Source organism: Vanessa tameamea, chromosome 5, assembly GCF_037043105.1.
Source record: "Vanessa tameamea isolate UH-Manoa-2023 chromosome 5, ilVanTame1 primary haplotype, whole genome shotgun sequence".
Lineage (NCBI taxonomy): Eukaryota > Metazoa > Arthropoda > Insecta > Lepidoptera > Nymphalidae > Vanessa > Vanessa tameamea.
This window is the reverse complement of record NC_087313.1, coordinates 142,947-160,728: the sequence shown is the minus strand read 5'-3', so window position 1 is coordinate 160,728 and position 17,782 is coordinate 142,947. Positions and strand designations below refer to the sequence as shown.

General features: G+C 34.6%; 1 protein-coding gene across 3 annotated transcripts in view; it reads right to left on the bottom strand.

Moving 5' to 3' along the window:
- The window catches only part of LOC113392499 (GATA-binding factor A-like), a 50,226-nt gene extending 44,637 nt beyond the window's left edge, over positions 1-5,589 (bottom strand). For all 3 annotated transcript variants that reach the window (XM_026628961.2, XM_026628963.2, XM_026628962.2), the window contains exon 1: positions 5,437-5,589. The gene's annotated coding sequence lies outside the window, so the exon portion shown is untranslated. The remainder of the gene's footprint in view (positions 1-5,436) is intronic.
- Positions 5,590-17,782: the final 12,193 nt, after the last annotated feature.

Below are 17,782 nucleotides of genomic sequence, written 5' to 3'. Positions count from 1 at the left end.
CACATGCAAAAGCGAGTGTTTAGGTACTGCGATATAATTACAGTAGGCGATGGTGAAACAGATTGAACAGTGAAGTCGTAGTAACGTTGAGACGGACTACGTTCAAGCACAGGTGATTAAACGATCCACTTATTTTTGAGTACATTTATCGGTCTGTTGATTAAGTAGCTAGGGACGTAGATTGTTATCGATAAGTTATCGATGAAACGACGGCCAAAGATAAAATCTGATTTAGTAAATATGTTGATTAGTAATATATACATAAGTAATTACATTTTGGCGGGAATAGATTTTTAAATATTCAACAGAGACGTGTCGGAGCATCGGGTGTTATGTTCGTTATAATATTATGAGTTTCGTAAACGTTCCGTTATGAGCGGAATTAATTAAGGATTATAATTTATTGGTGAGATAAGATATACGACTTGATGACCTCGAGATGAAAAGTCAAGGAAACAGCATCACAACACGTCGGGACCGAAGCGAGACTTGCGACGAACAGTTTTCACCATATCTTATGTTATATGAACTAGTACACTATATCAAGATGTTGGTAGTAATGTAGGCCACGAACGCCGATGCTGCTAATGTAACTTCAAATGAGCCAGCTAGAGAGGAACGAGTGATTTAAATATTTTTATATTTTCTGAACCGAGGTCCCCCTTTAAAGTTCTTACAAATAACTTCTTCATTAAAAAATATTTCAGATTCAATAAAACAGATTTAATATTATCGCTTATTCGTTACTTTAAACTTAATTTGATTTTAGGCGTTCCCCGACTTCCATCGTTTCCAGGCGACGCTCCGCGTGGCTACGTCACTAGTGAGGAACATAACTAGTCTCATCTATCGCTCGACTCTGCAATCTCAATCAATATCGTCTATCTATACTCATTATCATCAAAATCTGTTAACTTGAATATAAAAAGCGCCATTAAATTTGCGTTAATAATTCTTGTTATAAATAGTATAATTTTCGAATAGTCGATTTCCATAAATAAGTCGACGTGACCGCTTCGATGCGAATGTCGCGTCGCCGGCGGACAGTTGTTTTCGGACAGTCCGCAGTCGGCTTCGCGTCGAGTCGTCATCGAGTCGTCGGGTTACGAAATGTCTCAGGAATTTACATAAAGATGCGACCAGCGAACTGCGGCCGTTTGATCGGACAGATATTGTTATATAGGACGTGTGCTTTACGGAGTAGACACCTCGAACACACGTTACAAGGCAATAATAATAATTATTAATTATTATTGTAATAAGTCACCGCGATCTCGGACGTTTGGTATTGATGATGGAAATAGAAAACACTGACTACCCTGGGTGAGTAGGACCGAGGATTTTATCGATATCGGTAAAATCACACGCGACATGGTATTATTAATTTCCAAAAAACATGGCAGGTATATTCTGTATCGCTGATAATGTTTCTTCACCGTTGGAACGGTTTCATTCTTTTGTATATTTTGTACTTGCACAGGAAAGAGCGAAAAAGAAGATATATTGAGTTCAACTATGACTGCAGGACTGCCTGCCTCGTAGCACATATCACCAAGCCTTATATTTATGTAATAAACATAGACATCAGTTTGAACAAAGACAACAAGTTTTATTAATGTATCATTTATACTATAGGCATTATAAATAATACATTTTCTATGAACATAAAAACTAAATAATAACATTTGTTTAAACATCGCATTCCATATTACAGTACCTCGTGTGAAGACCTACACATGCAGACTAACGGATTTTTTGCTCCTAATTAATTCGTCAGAAAATGGATTCTCTTCAAATGTAACTTTCCCTTTCTGCTAACGATCTAGAACTCCCCACGGGCGTCGCGCGTCGGTCTGATGAAAGTAGGTCGGAACCGCTTACAATGGCAATTGACAAGACAAGATGTTCCCCTCACGTAATAATGAGGTGAGAACTTTTAATAAATATTTTTTCATCAAGGCCTAGAGGTCGTAAGATTTTACTGAGCCTTACTCTAACTTAATCCTTATTGACTACATATAAGTTCTATAATCGAATGTACGGATTTCGTAGTTGTTTAACTTTGTAAATTCACTTAAATTTTTTCGTGCAGAGCGGTTCCGCGCGGCCGATCACATTCCCTTGTTTACTCCGTCGGTGGTTTTGTATTAAATGTTTTATTTTATTAGAGCTATAAGTAGCCGTAATGAGTATGATGTGTAGATACACACCTATATTACGAAATGTTTCAACCTTTTTGGTCGAAGTTAGGACGCTCTGTAAAAAGGACCTTTAATAATGCCTTTAAACTAATTACTATATTGTATAATCATACTAATATCGCTCATAGGTTGCGTTTGAGGTTGTTTTTGTTTGTGCATATACACAGACACGTATGTATAAGTACTGTAACTTGTAACTAAGTACACACATATTCATTATTGTCATGCAGGATATATAAATCGAATGTTTGTAACTGCCACAGACACCTTATTTAGCTTATTAGCTCACACTACGAGTCGGTGGCAGGGTTACATTTATTTTTAATGTCTTTACTAACGATTCAGAAGTGCTTTCAAGCCGTACTTGAATATTGACCGATATTTAGATTTGATATAACTCCCAGCCGGAAACTAAATTTAGGGTTATCAGAAGATAAGTAGATATTTGGTCAGTTTGATAATGTATATGTTTGTAGAATAAATATTCCTAATACATAATTATTAATTTGTACAATCGCTTGGCATGAACATAAGATTTACAAGATATAATCTTTATGTTTGTTAGGTATTTACTTGATGAACAAAATTAAATACATTGCTTACGTGCTGACCTTTTCAATGACGGTCATATTATATTAGTTACAGTAAATGTATTCGACCTGCACTGGAAACGGTACCGCTGAGAGCTACGGAGTATAAGACGCAGATCACATAGGTACTGGTTGTTGGTAGGGCTTTAGTAACTGCACAATAGTACAGGCTGAGGCATTATATTTATATTTTTTTACCTACGACTATAGCTAAACATTTTAACTCGTTTAATGCAATAACATAACGCGGGACCGAGTAGAGATGGGGAATATAATACAACGATGTCGTACGTATATGAGTATATAATGTAGTTAATACTAATAAATTAAGATTGTGAGACTAATTTTGATTTTATATTTTACGCACTGAATTTGTTTTTTCTGTTTATTCTTCGTCCTATTTAGGAACAGAGATTTCGGAAATAGTTGAACATGAGACATATTTACAAATATCGTTGTTCATAGTAATCGGTCAGAAGAACTTTACTGAAAGTGTCAAAGAGGTAGTTGGCAGTTTTATACTGAGTAAAAGAGTATCTACATTATATCCGTTATAACGTTAGAGTAATTTAAGTAAAGATTACAAATTATTTTTGTAGAGACACGAATGATGTGCGGAAACTACGTAAATGCGTTTTATATATTTACTTCCCAATAGTAGGTAACTCTTTACCTGAGTATCGTGTCTTTTAGGAATTATCGTGTCTTTAAGGATTAGGGTAGTTGTACCATATCATCAAGAAAGAAACACTTCCGCCGCCTATCGGAAGCCAGAGCAATTGTAATTAGCGTTAAAGTTAGAGCCACACCTCAGCGACCCGGCCAGGCTTTGGTTAGAGAAGATGCTTTGTTCTCGGTTCGATTGGAGGCCGATCCCCTATATGTTTTACTCGTAAGTATAGAAAGTGAAGTTTTCAAAAACGGGCCCGAGGCGGTGCGGAGCCCGCATTGACTGGTTCTGTTATGCCTCGTTTAACTAATGAAGTTGTTTTCTCGCTCCGACGCGTCTCTATACTCGATTTATTCAACAAGCTTTAGTTCTACAAATATTATCAAAGTCGATGCAACAGATGGTTTTAATAGTGTCTTATTTTTACAACACTGAATGATCTTTTAGAATTGAAATCAAATGACCAAATATATCGTTGATGTGAAACAAGACGGTAAGTTAAACGATCCTATCAGATAAGATCTAAACGAGTTCCTTATCCGCTCCATCTACATCACAATTATGGAAAATTGATGCAGAACATGTTCACTGGAAACACAAATGTACGAATGCTCACCGATTCAATGTTGTATAGCGGCTGTCTCATAGTGGACAAATTTGTGTGTGTATAAAATGAAGCATAATCCTCCGCCGGCGCGTATTGTTCATCCGATTAATGATCAGACTTGCCTGAAACTTTTTACGTAGAGCTAGTCAGCAATAATATTAAGTAATAATACTTGTGAGAGCTCTTACCAGACAAAGTGCGCGTCTTTGAAAACGTTAAGTAGAACTTAAATCATTACATCAATTGTCTGAATATAATCTGCATAGATAAATATTTTTCAAAATGTATTGTGGACCTGTTTATAATAAAGAGTTAACTAAGGAATGCAAACATTTCAGCTTCCTATCGCAACGTCTAGGTAGGTGGGTGGTAAAAGAACATCCTTGTGTGTATACGGCTTATAATATAAAGACTATCGAGAGGTTTTTAATGTATAATATCACTTTATACACTATTTTCAAATTTATAAGATAAATAATATTATCTTAAATCCAGATTTTTTTTCAATCAAAATAAAAGTCACATTTAATTTTTGATATATTAAAATCTTTATCTTTATATAATTGTCAACATCAACCGGCCATTCATTCATTCTATCGAATGGATTGTAGTGAATTTAAACAGCGTCGAATCAAAAAAGGCTAATAATAAACCCTACTAAGGTTGTCCGTCCGTACGTGTAATGTTCGATCAGCATAATTGATGCGTAGTTTCCGTCGTGCGACAAGTTCTCCGAAGCTTTCCAACTAACAATTTATATGTTAAGTTATTAACATACGAATGTTAGCTTGTAAGTCTATCTGTTCGGTTTCATGACGACTTGTTTGAGAGCGAACTTCGAAGAACAATGACATTGAATTGTGTTTAACAATAGCAGACGATCATTTTCGAGATTATTTACGTCGACTAAAGATTAATTGTTTATTGACGCCACGACCTACTTGTATTATTGTACATCGTTATAACTCTATGAACTACTTGTTCACAAAGGCCGTCAAACAAGAAGGAGCCTTTTAAATATATGTAAACAATGTGTTTTCATTTATTAATATGTATTTAGATTATGAGCACCACGCTTCTCGCGTCAGCGTTTGCCAGTAGGTACGTATAGTTAAACTAACCTAACCTAACACAAAAAGCCCTATTTTTACTACAAGGCGCTGTAACAGAGCCGTGCACATGTCATCGTTCCAAGATTTAGGTGATTTTATCAGATGTAGTGCCCTTTACGAGCGTTTGTTCCTTTGTAGTAGCGAGAATATATCCCATATTAAAATGTTCGTATTGTCATAGAAACGAACAATGAATATAGAGGAAATATTCATACAGAGGATACTACAAGCTACGGAGAGAATAGAAGCGACTTACAGTAATCCAATGCACTTCGACGATAAAACCTTCGTCGGCGTCTCAGATCAGGAAATGCAACTGTCACTAGTGTTATTTTATATCACCAACACTGCACGTGTCACTGAACCGGGCGGCGGGCACGAGGCGCGTGCGTCTGAACGGAGACGCGGGAGGCTACTGGCGCTGGCGCGGGCGCCGGGGCCGCCGCCATTGGCCGCCGGGGCGGGGCCGTTTTCCCGCTTTTCCATAAATTATCGGGAGGGCGGCGGGCGTTGGAGCGCGCGGCGGGGCGGTGGGCGGAGATTTACGAGCGGGGTCAGTCGGGCCCTAATGGAATTACCGGCGGGTTGCGGCGGGCGGCGGGCGACGGCGGGTTGTTTATGGGTCGCGTCTCTCCGCTCTCTAATTAATTGGTGAGCCTTGCTCTAAATCAATCGGACTTTAATTGCGGCCGGCTAATAGCCGCTACGCCGTAGCTCGTCGTTATCGGCCGGCTCCTGCGCGTAGGCACGTTCACGTGTCACAGATAACGGAACAACGAAATGCATGCCGGTTGTCGAGCCACCGATATCTCCCTCAGTGCGCTCGGTAATTGTGACTTTCCATTCGAATATACCTTTACCTTCTCACTTGTCGCGAGTAATTAATGGCTATTATTGTCGGTCTCTGAGAATAGAGATCGCCTTTTCATAAAGGTGGGTGAGTCTTCATCTACAATAAATAGTAGGCAGCCAGCCAATGCATTGACGTGAAGCAAGTAAACTCATCATAACAGACCTACTAAAGCAAATAATACACAGGTTTTATAAATTACATACCTTTAATACGAGCGCTAGGTAAAGTGTGTCCAGAATAAAATAAAATATTTTAAGCATTCAAATATTAGTATTAAAATATTTTAGTGTTTTGCTCAGTCGTTTCTACGCACTTCCTAGAACACATTATTCCTACTTACCGCCTTGTACTAACTCACCTCTGTACATGGAACTATGACGTCACTTCAAAGAAACCCCTTTGTGTTGAACAAAGCACGAATAGGTATTATCTACAACCCGAACGAACTTATGCATTCCAAGTAACTAATTAATAAGATCAGTAAATCCGTGAGAAAATTTCAAATTACACAAAAAAAATTACGTTTGTACATGACCTGCCTTCATTTTAAATTAATTTATAGTGTTCACTTTAATTAAAAATTAATATGTATTAATATTATAATAATGTGTTTTTATTAATTTATTAAAAACTTGTTGGTGCTGTTGATCTTCGGAAATAACTTAAGCTTATGAAAGATTAGTAGGCGGACACGTCTTAGGTAGGTGACCTGTCTATTTAATGCTATAATCGAAATAAACTTTGAAAATATCAATTGCTTAATTCGACAAGACTATGAGTACGTTACTGAAAAAATATAGAAAAATGTAAGAATATTTTTCTTAATAATAATAAATTCAAATACTTTATTCAAGGCTCTTACAAAATCGTAAGAAGAGAAATTTAAAATATAATTTTAATGAAAAATTTTGCTTTTTAATTATTATTTATTTTATGAAAATTATTGGTTGGTATGGTTGATATTAAAAACAACGAGTAATTTAGCTAGGTATCTGATCGCGAGTAGTCTTACCGTATCTTACAGTATCCATAGACACTGCAAGAGATATAAAGTCCTAACTATCAACGCACCACCAACCGAAGATCGCCTTGTACCCATGACTACACTAGCTCACTCACCCTTCAAACTGGAGCACAGCAGTACAACGTATTGATGTTTCTTCAATTGAATAACTCATGTGTGAGTACTCACTGTGTTGGTTCTGCACAAAGCCCTCCGATGAATATAATGGTTATGTTGTATATTTAATATATTGTTATTTTTAATTTTATAATATACCTAAATATATGTACAAAACTATTGTTTAAATTGAGATTTTATTTAAATATATACAGAATGATATATGCTACAAAACATGATCGCGTGGGACGGTGGCAATTTTGCAAGTAGCATTTTCCTGTCACAATACCGATACTCTGGAAAAAATTAGCCAGCGTGAAATCACATCACGTTATCATATAAATGCATAGAATATTGCCCCAGGTTAATACGACTGCCCTCCGAACTATTTATTATATTAGTTCTAGGATATCATCACGTCATCAAAAAATAACGAAATAGTTATCGGTTGCTTCACAATACATTTAAGGTAATATAAACAGTATAACATTAGTTTATGCGGAAGAATATACAAATTATCATACACAGCTGCTATTCATATTAGAAATAACAATATCCTTGCAACCTACAATTGCGTTTGCATAAAACACAGAGAACTTTTTGGTCAAATTTCAAAATCTTATTAAAACACAAAAAATCAACAAAATACTTTTATTCAAAAAGATTACTCGGATTAGAGCTCAGGTTGCAAGGCAGGACACATCAAGAACTACAATAGTGAATAGATTGACCTGCTCGATTAGAAACCGTGTTGGAGTATGCATGCCTGCCTCGTTGGTCTAGTGGCTTGTTATAAGGCCACTGATTTCGAGGATCTGGGTACAAACCCCAGATAGTACCGATTAACAGCTCGAAGCTTGTAAGTTGACAGTGTGTATGTACTCTCCCGAGCCTCGAATCCCACGTAAAGTCATTGGTCCTGCGCCTGAAATCCGTCCGGCCGTGTCGGATTTGCCGGCACATCGAATTATTATAGTAGGAATAGAAACCTGTGTTTGCTCACACACTTGTGCATTTTAATATGTCCTGCATTTGCTGGTCTCCATTGAGATTGGCCGCCGAGACCGAAATCGATCAACACACCATCATAAGAGTCAACATATTGATGATTCAAAAATATTTTTTTGTAAATTTTACTTAAATAAAATAAATTTGTATTGATTTGATTTCTTGCATTCCACCCCTAGTAGGAGCTGGAAGTGGAAGCAATAATTTGATTTAGATTCAATAAGGCTATTTTTAGAAGTTATCTCCAATAGCAGATCATATAAACGGCAAATTAAAATTTTGATATAATTTTAATCGAAAGATGCTGAAAATCTTTTTATAAAATGAATAGATAAAACAAAAAAAAAAATCAACGATGAAATCTTAGGCACGATCTTTTGGCGCCATTTATATTAGGCGGAACGTCAACTTTTTTGTTACCGATAAGTACAAACGAGTCTGAAGTTTTTCACTTTAAAATAAATCTAGTAGCGTCAACGGGAAGCTTATTTTATTGTAGTAGGTTATATTATCATTATTCATCAGTAATTCGATTATAAGAACGTATTATAAGAACTAAAAATAAATACATAACACTACTACTGAATTTATTAAATGTTGCGTATCTTACGCGTGTTAGCTACAAATGCAGGGTCACAGAATCTGGACATACACTTGGCCATAAAATCGCAACGCATACACTGAAATATTAAAATTAAAGAACGGATACAACGTCTGTCCTAATCCTACAATTAAAGCTCCATTAGACGTTGAACCATTCAACTTTTGTTATAACGAGCAGACTGTGCTGATGACTCACGTGAAATCCTAAAATTCAAAAAGTTTAAAATAACTAACTAATTGTATAATCCCGAGCTAATCTAAACGCTCAGCTGATCTGATAAACTTTTTAAGAAGTGTTTGGTTTTGAACGTGCACGTAATTTCTTCGTACCTGTAATGAGAAGGTCCTGATGCAAAGTGTACATTGGAATTATTATTTGTACCACTTTTAACATTTTTACTTTTAAATATTTTTTTGTTAATTAACGAACACACATGACAGCTAAAATTTTTTTTAAAACTACGACTGTGCGTAACTTTTACTTTTCACACTGGCGCCATTATTTAATTAATATTTTCCGATTGGGTAACTAAAAATTTATAACACAGAGTAAATTAACTTACACTGGGATCAGAGTAATGTATGTGATGTTGTCCAATATTTATTTATTGTTTATTTAATAATTAATGATATTCCATGATTAATATAGTTGGACTACTATTGAATCTAGAGTCTTATAACTCGAGTAAAATATATAATTAGGTAGGAAACGTAAAGCAAGACATAAAAAGTTAATATAAAACAAAATAGATAAAACAAAAGTAAGAGAATACGGACAGGTATGTAAACAAATGAACAAAATAGACTATATACACAATACTAATACTAATAGCTACTCAGGTCATCGTCTCTAGAACGAACTTTAGTTGACTCTAAACAGTAGGTACCTAGTCATGATTGAAAGTGCTCATTAATATTGGATTTACTATGTATATATTATGTTTTGTTCTGTAGTTTGTTAAACAAATATCTGTGAGAGACATCAATTAGCATCACGTAACGAGATAAATGAAGTTGTTTTATTGCTTTACTCAGTTTCTCTGAGTTTTCAAAGTAAAATATCAAAAACTATTTTAAATTTTCAGTTTCTATATTTCGTGTCGAAGATTAAATTGGACTATTTTCATTAAATATTAATATCATAACCATATCTGTTGCATTATATACTCAATTTCGCCTTGAAAATGCCAATACTTCTAGCATTTTTAGTTCAGAAATATAAAAACAAACAAGAAATATTACAAAAATACTTATAAGGGATTTTATACGGCGCGTAAGTTATATTAAATATATTGTATATTTTATAAATTAATTATAGGCACTTTCTATTATTGAAAATTGGAAAAACAAAATGGCAGGGGAACAGCGAACTCCTCAAATAATCTAGTGGGCGGAAGTTCCGTCCGCACTTTTTTTAGATTCGTGCCATTGATTATAATATCTACTGCTAATATGTTTGAAAAACTTTTTATATTCTTTATTTTGCAAAATACATAAGTAGTTATAAGTTCACTTTACGTAGTTGTGACCTCGGTCCGTTACATTTAGAGTTTGACTATGACTTTATGCTCTGTTATTGTTAAATTATACAAAATATTTTATCTATCTGAAATTTTGCAGCAAACTTATCTTTGCTTTGTAATACGTGGAGTTCAGTCAAATACTTAAAATAATCTTAAAAACATTAACCCAAAATCCGATTAGTAATTTCTACTTAAACAACGAATAAACAATAGGGCTCTTGTCATGACATCGCCAACATCTAAAGCCTTATCTCCGCGACGAGTGTCGACGGCGCACAACCACAATGGTCACGCTGGTCAACAATAGCAAGGAACTTGACTCGGGATTACTGCTTTACTGCTATCTGTTACCTCGAACTGTTTCACAATAACAGACTTACGAGTAGAGCTCACTAACCTAACCTTTGTTACCACGAACTTCTGCTTCGTTTTCCCACGCAATTCATTTACTTACTACTTATTACCAGTAAACATGTTTAAGGACAAATGGCCGCCTGATTAAAGTGGTTACCGTCCCTGGACTGAAAATTATTATCCTATTTAAATCGCTAACAATAGGTTTTTATGTCATATTTAACATATAAATGGTTATTATTATTTATTTTGAAAAAAAATATATAGAAAGACATCTCTCTATCTATTGGAACATTTTCTATATCTTTCGCAGACTAAAACGCTACCGATATCAAAGATCACATCAACATAAATGTTCAATATATAATTTAAAATATTTTTTATCGTTACTGCCTTTTTGTTAATGATCATTGATACAAAGATACTGAGACAGTCCCAACCGTGATAAGTCAATACGCGGAGATAAGTTTTATATATGGCGTATGTTATATGCGAATTATTAAAATGCAATTAATTGTAGACTATAACAGTAAAATGGTAGTAGTCTACGACGCTCATACATCGACTCTTTGTCGAATGAAATCAAACCAATATAAGAATTATATTCAAAAGAACTCTTAAATGTATTCTGAAGAAATGAAAAGATACTCTACATAAGAATTTAAATCTACACAATTGTATACAAATACACATCTGTAAATAAAAATTTCATACATTTATCAGATAAGTATATATTCTGTAATTTTTATTTGATTGCGGAATTTGATTATAATCTAATAGATTTCATAAGAGATCGATTGTACGTGTATACCATTAAATAACTACGGTGCTGTATAGCGATGGAAATTCAAACGAAGTCTATTTTACACAACGTTATTTATCAGTCTCAATATTTCCATTATGAGAGCAGTTCCGTGCGGTTTTGTTTTATCGCGCTGCGGGACCATAAACTTTGCAAACTTCACTGCAGATATAGACGGGCCTAGTCTAATACCCAGTAGGTATAGTGTCGCGAATATTGGCTTTTGTTACAAATTTGTAGACATAGCGTTTATGATCTTGTGATGTTCATAAGAAAAAAATTAAACTTAAAATAGTAGAAATCGCGATAGATGGCGTCCTAAATACAAATAATATATTTTGTTAATTATCTTTTTGAATATAACACGGAATCACTACATAGTATAAAACAAACTCGCTTCCCGCTGTCTGTCTGTCCCTGTGTAGGCTTAGATCTTTAAAACTGTGCAACGGATTTTGATCCGTTTTTTTAGTAGATAGAGTGATTGAAGAGGAAGGTTTATGTGTATAACAGATGCACAATATAGTAGAGAAACAATAATAATAATATTACAAGTTTTTAATGTGATGTTTTAAATAAACACATTTTTTACATATAAGCACATTGCTAAGACTGGCTGAACCCTACGAGATAGATGAAAATAATGTACTATAGTATTGCAAACCTTAAGAAGGCCTTCAAAAAAGATGGTATATGTCTGTCTCTTAGAGATAACCCACAATAACTATTTTTCATCCTTTACTTTTTACCAAAACTAATAGCATTAATCCTTATCCAATTAAGTACCTTGAATACATTGTGCATTTAATATATTTCAGTATGGCATTTACAACATGTAATTTAAGTGTATATTTTTGCTTGTATTTTCTATTGATAAAAAAACTGTGTTGTGTATCAAGGCGTTCTGTAGAATATTTAATATCAGTATAGCACCCGTGCGAAGCCGGGGCGGACCGGTAGTTAGGTATATAAAGTAACAAAACGTATGTGTTTGTTTAATACAGTTGAGCTTTAATAATTTCAATGTCATTTGATCGGCTCTCGTATCTTTTATCAATCGCTAGTCTCGCCATTTATTTGTGGTCAGCGTATTGTATAAGCTGCATGCTCGTAACGGTCGGCCGCCTGGCTGCCGCCGACGCTCATTGGAAATTAATTAGATAGAGAATTGATTCCTCGTTACCATTTTTGAGGGAATATCGAAGTGCTTACGTGGTCCATTGGATGGATGCGCTTAATAAAATTTGACTAGACTTAGAATGCGACTCCGTAAAGCCCAAAATAAAAAAATCGGATCAATAATAATTATGTACCGTAATTATTTTATTTAATTGGAAAAAATAACTACTGAGTTTCATGTTGGATGGCAGATTTAAATTTATTTTATCGTGAAATTTCGATTGAAAGATTTTATATAAGCGTATTTAAATAAATTATATTTCTGAATCAACGATTGAGCGTTCTAACTGTATGTACCATAAAGTCTATTGAATTAATATTACTGTTGTTACACGAATAATTTACCCCAGTAGGTACCCACATACTTGTACATCAAGTTGCATGGCCGAGCGGCCGCTCCCCTTCACTTACCACTTCACCCCCGGTAAGTGAAGGGGAGCGGCCGCGCGGCCGCTGTCGTAGAATTATTTTTTAGGGGAGAAATTTTCATTTATATGGATTGAAGTCGATGTAGGTATAATAGCGTGTTAGGTATCTCTCGTGTAGGTCCGAACAGAGTACTTATTTTAATTTCTTATTGATCGATAAATGTTCTTTATTTGAAACAATTATCTCTGAAAGAAAATACGGAGAGTTTCTGCTTGATTCAAAGGGGCCTAGGTAATCTGACATTTTATATGGAATCTGTTCTATCAGATTTTGTCAAATCGCGCGCCAAGAAGCTTTGTTGCACTCTGGACTAATTCACGTCACATCAAATCACTGGAGCTTTGCTAATTAATAAATATATTCATAACATAACATAACATTTATAAATAAGGCATATTACATAAAATAAGATTATACAGACTGAATGTATGAAGAGCATTGTAAGACTTGAATAAAGTATATTTTCGTTTGATTCCGTTGCCTGACGGCGCCCTTAGGCGTGTCAAGCGACACCACTAGCTCTGTCGGTACCTACACGCGGCAAGTTGAATGTCTTCATCCAAACCTTACACGAGTCGCGATTCTGAAGATTTTTATGTCACGTCTTTGTGCACTTGATTGTTGACATGTTTATCACATTCGGCTCTCCAATCTAAATTGGTGCTGCAGGATGTGTATTAAGTATATTATGTATTTTGATATTGAACTTTTTTCAACTGCTATGTAATACGATAGTGTTTACAAAACGAGTACAAAAATACTAAAGTATAATAACAACAGTAACATATTTTTTTATTTACCTATTTATTTTAACCCATTGACAACTTAGCTTGATACTAATATTTACAATAAATACATGTAAGAATTATTATTATACAAGGTATAATATACAGTAGAAAAATTTAACTCTAAGTTATTAAATATATCTCTATATATATATGTATATATATAATGTCTACGCGTATACAAATCCAATAATTTATCGCTTAATTTTACACATTTACATACATGCCTCGTCAGTACACACATAAGGTTTAAAACGCAGGGTCGGTGTATCCAGGAGACGGGGCAGACTTGCTGAGCGATTGGTACGAAATTTAATTTGTTGTTTTTTTACTTAGTAAACCACTATATTTTATTTAATAACATTACACTTAGGTACGTATTTATTCGAGGAACACAAGCGCCTGAACTAAGCCGAGCCGATGACGTGATACAATTTTAAAAGCGCATGCCAAAATATAGTACATCCTCATATTAGAAAAGTAGCCTATTGTCGGTAGTAATGAGTTTATGATTTTATTTTTTCTTTATTTACCGACTTATTTACAATTTGTTCGGTTAGACTACAGCAAATGCGAACTTCTACAAAAAAAAATGTTTGTATGTATAAATATAGGTTACATATATCTCATTAAAAAAATTATAAATGTAGTACCTAAAACTAAAAAGAAGACTAGACACGAGACTATTGTTGTAAGACTTTAATTACATTCTACTTTGTGTATTTATAAAATTATATTATTACATTCTTTAAATATTGGAATTTAAAGTATTTATGTTGTTTGTATGTTTATACTATATACCTATCTATTTAAATTACTTAACAGTTTTAATTTTTTTTATAGTCCTGTGTTAGTACTGAATACCATGAATCTCCGACATAGTAATGTATGTACCGCACAACTAAGCATTCGATTTCAAACAGTCAAAGTATTCGTGTATGCAGTGCCGATACGTAGTAATAGTTAATAACAACGACATTTCCATTCCTTTAATTAAAGGGATTTAATTTTAATTTGTAAGGTCACGAGGATCACGACGTACTCTGATCTGATCTGGTGATTTTAATTCTCTTAATCATAATTAGCTTATGTTGGGAACGGCTGTTTTGCTGCCTCGTGTATATAGGTAATGCAGAGGTTCTTCGTTACTGTTTACTGTAACTTTAATTTTGGTTTTATTCTATTGTTGGGTCGACCACTAGCGAATTGTAAAACAGTGCTCATTAGTAGTTACCTTTACGAAATTCTTGCGAGGTCAGACGAGGGTCATATTGATTCAGTTTGACGGGACTTTGGTAACAAAATATCCATTTTAAAACTATCGATGAAACTAAATAGTGTAGAACTATAAGGGTGTCATTTTCCTGCTAGAAAAAATCCTCTTCAATGATAAGGGAAAGAAACCATCGTTACGAAGACACCTGTCCAACAGCGGTACGGTAAGATTCAAAATAGACACTTTGAGTCTATTTAAACATATAGATAAGGGTAGTATATTGAATCTATTATTTTTACTTACATTTTATTTGTACTAGGTTGTATGTACTCCACAATTGCCCGGAGTAGCCCCGACGGCGCCGCGAGCTATTAGCGGACTACCTGTCACATCGAACTATCTCCGCACGACAGTCGACACACAAGACCGATTACTTATTCGACTACCTAAGCAACAAGTAGTGTTGTTGGATTCTGGTATCTGGTGAACAAATACCTACTTATTTAACATTACGTTGTAGTTCTATTACCGTCATACATCATACATTAAGAGCCTGTAAATTTCCCACTGCTGGGCTAAGGCCTCCTCTCTCTTTGAGGAGTAGGTTTTTGGAGCATATTCCACCACGCTGCTTCAATGCGGGTTGGTGGAATACACAAGGGACAGAATTTCGTTGAAATTAGACACATGCAGGTTTCCTCACGATGTTTTCCTTCACCGCCGAGCACGAGATGAATTATAAACACAAATTAAGCACATGAAAATTCAGTGGTGCCTGTTGGGTTTGACCCCGAAATCATCGGTTAAGATGCACGCGTTCTAACCACTGGGCCATCTCGGCTCGCACCTATTATCATCAAACTATCATAAAAGGTTTTAACCCAGGTCAAATTAATTTTAGTAGTTAAAAGTTCCAACACAAATGTTTGTACATTTATATTGAGCCGGGGCCTGCTTTTGTTAATGAATAGTCCCTCTCGTTGGCCAACATAAATTGACGGAGAATACGCGTCGTATAAGTTGTAACATGCAGCATTTACCTTTTCCAAAGGCGACGCGACGTGCAGTACAATTACACGATGTAACAAAGTTTTGACACGGTCATTACGTTTAACGGTGCAACGGACACCATAAACTTGTGCATTACTAGTTCCAAATGAAAATAGACTGTGTCTGCTCACCATAAGAATCAAACTAGAATAACGACTGTACTCTTGTTAAGACTTTAAGAAGTGATGTCACTATTTTGTAGATCTTATCTTATCGATCTATTCGATTTATTCGGTTAATATCGGAGGAAGGATCAAAAATATTTAGATATAGTGTTGCTATTAGTAAAGGAGCTTCGGATTAGATTGTCCGTCTTGAGTTTATAAGAGGCACAGATAATAATCTAAATTATAATGTAATCAAGTCATTATAAATTATATTACATGAAAAAATGTTTATCACGTTCAGTGACGTGCAATGCTACACATATTTACATAGTCAATGATATAATTTTGCTACAAATGGTTTATCTTAAAAACTATCTATAATACTTATATTATATTGTATGAATTAAACTTTATCCAACATATTTCACAGAAAAAGTAATAATCCCGTAGAAAGTGAAAACATTGAGTTTTTCTAAGTAAATAAATACAAAAAGCACCCTCTTTGAAGAGTTTGCGCAGAGCCGTTGTAAATACGAACACATGCGAAACTAAACCCTAGCCCGTGTCGAATACCGGTCTCGAGCTGAGGGTCGCCAAGTCGCTGTACTACCCAATCAGAGCCGGGATTTATTATCAAATCATTCAATAAAAACTGCTAAGATTTTTTTTATCGTCATGGATTTTATAAATAAAGGTTTAATATTTTAAATTTTTTAAAATGAATTCTAAGTAGGTTTTACGAGCTGGACTAACCTAGTTGGTTATTTTGTGACCGTGTATCGGTACCTCGTCCAAAATACTTGTAACCTTAAAAATCAAACTACTTAGAAAGACGTTAACATATATGAATATTCTCAGACTCTTATCTTAAATCATAATATATAATATAATGTTAAAAAACATCTGCACACTCTCGTAGAATTTTCATTTCAATTGAGAAGAAAATATGATGAACTCAATGCGGTCTGTGTCAAATATAAAGAGAATCAAGTGACGCAATTACACGCTAATGAGAATAAAAATTGCTTAAAATATAATAATGCTTCGTAGCTCCCACGGTGTAAGTAATAGTTGTTATAAGTATGTAAGTTGTACTTACCACCAAGTGGCTCAAATGTTCGCCTGCCCTTCGACAGTACACAAAAACGGAGCAGATGATTAGCCCAAGTCCGTGAGTTATTAATAAATACAGGAGTTAATCTCACCGCATCGAAATAACAATTATTGACATTTGCTTATCTGCCGAACGTAAGTGCTTACAATGATTGATTATTGAGCATTTGATTCGAGAGTATTAGCTGACTATCCGCCACCAAACGCAAGAATGGTTCATGTATAATGAGTTTGTTGTGATTTTGTTTATACCATAGGAATCTATAAAATATTTAAAAAAAACATTTCACATTGACAGATTAGATTATATATTATTTACATTTCAATCATATTAAAGTAGTCTTTTTGTACTTTCAGATTTATGCAGGGGCATTACATTCTAAATAAACAGTACAATCACGAGTATATCAGCAAAACATAGTTTGTAGAAATTTTTAACGACACGTCTGAATTGTATAAA